The following is a 4,976-nucleotide window of genomic DNA, read 5'->3' on the forward strand; positions in this document are numbered from 1 at the left end:
CAAGAAGCATCTATTGAAAAGTGTGCAGTCTGTTTTTCGCAGCCGAGATCCTTCATCAGGACTACAGACTACAGTATTTGTTTTCCTCCCGCCCGAATGAAGTGTGTCGATCTGAAACATCGACTGTAACCTTTTGCATAGATGCGCCCTGGCCTGCTGACGTCCTCCAGCATTTTGTGTGGATTTCCCCATACTTATACTCACTAAATTCGCTGAAAGATGAAGGTATTCATCACTCTATCTACCCGTGTCACTGTTTTCGGTGAAAGATGTTTCTGCAGTCCTCCGCCCCTCTTTGTAAATCCGACACTGGTTTTATTTCCTGCAATGCAAAGCCTCATATTTAGTTGATTGGAGTCGATTTGCCAATCCACAGCCCGTATTGCTAAATAATTCCCTTATCTTTTTTCATTGTCAACTAACCTAACTACAACGACACATACTTTAGTATCATTTGTAAATCAACTATACCTCACATAGCCACTCCCGAATAATTCACAGAATGTTTAAAGCGCAAATGTTCTAGAACTTATCCCTGTGACATTTCATTACAGACAAGTCTCATCTCTGAGACACAACCTTCAAGTACATCTTCTGTTTCCTCCCACTGAGGTAATTGTGAATCCAAACCACTCTCTCTTTCTGGATCCCACGCAATCTAACCTGTCAGAGTAATGTGAACATAGGAATAAGTGCACCCTTTCCCATAACCAGAGAAAAGCGGAATTATTGCAGTTACATCGACACAGGAGGCGCATCATCTCACCCATCCGCTTCCGGTTCAGTCCAGTGTCTGCACCGCTCAAGCGCCGACAGCTCGTGCGGTCCGACGGAAACAGTTTATGGCCTTCGTCTTCCGCAATGCGTTCCCCGAGGAAACACAGATATCTCATCCAACCCCAAGCATCATCCTGCGTTGCCCGCGGTTTTTGATGGGTTCGTGATCTCGTTTTTGCACCTGGAATGAAAAAGACTTGGGGATAGGACACGTCTGTCTGTTCACCGTGGCGCGACGCTCCACGCCGATAGGAGCACGATCTTTTCAGGGCCAACTGCACTAACAACGTGGTCCGATATTTTTGGGTCAGTGGAGGACCATTGTGGGATGTGCCCAGAACTGGGTTCTTAATCTGGCCACGTGGCTGTCATTGTGAGAGTGGGTGATGATTCCACACTTGTTGGTGAGGGGGTGCCGATACCAGGCTGGACTAAATGGCCAGTGCTGGTGACACTGAGCGTCGAAGTTGGGAGTGGTGGGTAAAACAAAGCAAGTCGACTGATCCAAAGCATCTTCTTCGTCCTCCCCGGAGCGGGCAGTTGAATCTCCTCCTGGCCATGAACAGAAGCTCCAGACTGAAATGCTAACAGAGAAACAGTAATGAAATGTCCCTGAGAGAGAAAGATCGGTCCCTTTGCCAAAGGCTGATCGACCCAATGCAATAGCGCAAGGTACCACGAATTCAATAAAACCATAAAACAAGCGATACCTCGTCAAACTTCACTCTTTATTCATAACATGCTATGGGGGAAGTTAAAGACTGATCTCGCAAAGAGACAGTCCGGACACTGCCCTCCCCCAACACAATTCTACACAATTTATTACATTGATCATTACAGGAAATTTTATAGTTACGCGATTTACTACAGTTTTAGAATAATTTCGATCACATGGAAAGGTTCAATTAGGTGTAAATTCATTATTGGATAGTTATAATTAATTCTGCCAAGACCAGCATGAATACAATCTCAGTTCCTTATGTTGACACCTGCCCCTAGTCTCCGACGTTCTACCACTCCCCCCCCCATGCTGTCCTTCCCTTATCTAGTTATGTTATACCTCGAAAATGCTTTGCGCAACCAGAGAATTATTTATATAGACCTTTGTCTAACGCTATTAGTAAACAGTGTTTGGTACATCACTTGTTGCTGGGTAAGGTTCCCTTTTTTGGCTGTAAAGCAACCCACATAAGATACCTATAAAGTAGTTGATCATAAACTAATCATACTACTTAATCCAATCCCCCTTTTACCTATCCCTCTGCCAAAGTTAATCTTTCCCTTCATCATTCGCTCCCTCTTTTATCATATCATGATAACCAATTACACGGGGCTCGAGAAGGACATCATCAGCCTCTCCATGAAAATTCAACAACCAGAATATTTATCCCAATGAAAACAATCAGGGCGTGCATTAGATACACCCCCCAAGATCCTCCAACCATTCCAACCAGACCTCTTGCATCTGTGGACCTTGCCTGAAGTCATCCAGTAGTTTCTTAATAGACTGCATAGCATGGGTTAAGTTGTAGGACTCATTCGGAACATGGGTGATTCATTTCTCTCCGACTATGGCGCAGATCCCTCCCTGCTGGTCAACTGATAATCCACAGTATACCTGGTTTGCTGTGCATGGAGTCGTAACTCCACCAGTTCCCTGTTAACAGCCCCCAGGCCTTCCGCTGTACTGTTTCCCAATGCCGTTAGCCCACAAATGAGATAGTTAAGTTTCTTTGCAGCTATGACTCCTGCTGAACCGCCGGGAGAGAGAGCGCCCAGGAACCTATAGCCCACAGAAGAGCCCAGTGTAACAGGGTTTTTCCAGTCAGCACAGAACACCTTACTCACGGCTCGAGCTATCAGTCGTCGCCGAACGTGGGCCTTCTGGGGTTAGGGAACAGAGAGTGATCCAATCATTCCAATCCCAAAGATGGTAGGTAGAGTGGCGGTGACCGTAGTATAGGTGTCGTTAAACAGGAACACATATCCGGGCTTGGTCCGATAGCAAGAATTATTATGAAGTGCTATTGTATTATACCATAAGTACTACTCAGCATACAGGGAGGAACATTCAAAAGTCCCTGAACCAGCTAACACATGAGTCCCATTACAATATCCACATACATACAGAACTCCCCTTAGCGTGGGACATTCATTGGCTTTGGACAAATTCACAAGAGAGTGTTCCCTTTTCTATCTTACATCGGTGGTCCAATCACTGTTTCTACAGGCAAGGCATCTCCAAGGGTAGCGTGGTGAAAACGCATCCCCATCCTTTTCCCATGAAACATAAGGGATAATTCCTGGTGTTTCGACAGCGTGTACTGGGTACCTACTGTTCCCCGTCCCCCACTAAATGTTGTTCACGGATCCCCAAACATTCAGGGTCAGTGGCATGGCTATCACCTATTCCCTCAATATATTTTCCCCTAGTCCCTCTTCGAAACCTTCCGTCTGCTACTTTACATTCTACCCCTGAACTGTTCTCCACTATTAAGGCATGTTCTATCCAGAATAGCCCTGATGGGTTAGCTACAAACAGTGCTTCTACAGACTGTACCGAAGAATAACATGCAGTATGGTTACCTTCCAGTTGTTGGTCTGCTTGACAAAACAAGTTGTCCTCAAAGGAATCAATTGTAATACACAGTAAAAATGAGTCCACAAATGGTTAATTGTCACTGAGGTGTATCCAACGTCTCTGCCCTTGTACTTTAACTGCCGTCGGCGTTTGCAATACTATCTGCAATGGTCCTTTCTACCGGGGTCCAAGTTTGGGACGCTCCCAATCCTTGATCAGTTCTGAATCTTCAATTTTCAGCTCCGGCCACTCCGTTTCTAGCTCTCCGGGATCCTTAAGGGTATTCTTTACCTGAGAGTGGAGAAACTTTAGAGAGAACATTAATTAGCGAAAGTAGTCCTGCAATTCACCACCCACACCCCATGACATTAAGGTCAATTTGTGTGGGAGAATGCATGTCAGCATCCTATAGGGGCCTTCCTGGACGCCCATAAACAATTTTAGCTGTAGATACCCCTGTAGTGGAATGTGGGGTATTTCCCATGTGGAATAAGGCGAACGGAAGGACCTTCAGTCAGCTCAGTCCGGTTTCGGACATTAACCGAGTCATCTTATTTGTCAGTATGCCGTTAGCCCCTTCCACTATTCCTGCAACCCTCGGATGGTAGGCACAATGGAACTGCTGTTCAATGTGCAGAACCTGGCATAGTTTTTTATTTATTTGCCGCACAAAATGAAGGGCATTTTCCGATCATATCTGTATGAGTATCCCAAATCTTGGTATAACTTATGTAAGTAACAACCGTACCACCGTGGAAGCTTTATTATTGGCGGTCGGAAAGGCTTCAGTCCATCTACTGAACACATCTACAATCACTAAACAGTACTTATAACAGTGTACACGCTGTAATTCAATAAAATCAAGCTGAATACATTAAAAAGGACCACTTGGCAAGGGGGGTTTTCTCTGGGCATATTTTACTCCTTTTCCCGCGGTTGTATTTTGGCAAATCAAACAGGCTTGTACTTTTGCTGCGGCAGCCTCCTCCAGCCTTGTGTGCTACGATGCCCGGAGCAAAATATTACTCATTCCCTCCTTACCAAGGTGGGTGACCGTATGCAGTCAATCAATAAGTAGCGGTAACAAAGCATCCGGAAGACAAACCTGGCCAACTGGGGTCTGCCAGAGGCCTGTGGACACCGAACGCGTTCAGCCGTGTGTCTTCCAGAGTTGTTGTTGTTTTTTTTGAATCAGGGAGTTTTTGAACTGTAACCCTGTTTGCAGTGCCCGGCGCTGGTGTCGATTTATTCGTAGTGAAAGCCAATCGCTCCGTAGTGGAAACGATGAGAGTCGCCTCCTTCGCAGCCTGTTTAGCTGCCAAGTCAGCCCTGTTGTTTCCTTTAGTTACTTCAGAGTCGTCGATTAAGTGAGCCAAATATTTAATAATGGCCAATATTTCGTTAAGGAGTATAGACTGCAAGAGATTGTTTGCATACGTGGCATTCTGGATGGGGGTCCCGGAGGAGTTGAGGAATCCCCACTGTGCCCAATGCTGCCCAAAATCATGGACACCCCAAATGCGTAGTAAACGCTGGCTCTTTTGCCCTCAGCTACTATACAGGCGCGAGTGAGTGCGAAGAGTTCTGCGTATTGGGCAGAGTCTGCGGGTTGGAGTGC

At 45.9% G+C, this 4,976-nt stretch overlaps 1 long non-coding RNA gene across 1 annotated transcript; it reads right to left on the minus strand.

Annotated features, from left to right (window-relative positions):
• Nucleotides 1-204: 204 nt before the first annotated feature.
• Nucleotides 205-3,696, minus strand: LOC132396671 (uncharacterized). Its single transcript, XR_009513077.1, has 3 exons — nucleotides 3,364-3,696; nucleotides 767-1,361; nucleotides 205-322 (listed from the first exon to the last, which is right to left on the minus strand). It is a non-coding gene; the product is annotated as an uncharacterized LOC132396671 (long non-coding RNA).
• Between the last annotated feature and the right edge of the window lie 1,280 nt (nucleotides 3,697-4,976).

The sequence above is a fragment of the Hypanus sabinus genome, chromosome 1 (assembly GCF_030144855.1).
Source record: "Hypanus sabinus isolate sHypSab1 chromosome 1, sHypSab1.hap1, whole genome shotgun sequence".
NCBI classification, from domain to species: domain Eukaryota; kingdom Metazoa; phylum Chordata; class Chondrichthyes; order Myliobatiformes; family Dasyatidae; genus Hypanus; species Hypanus sabinus.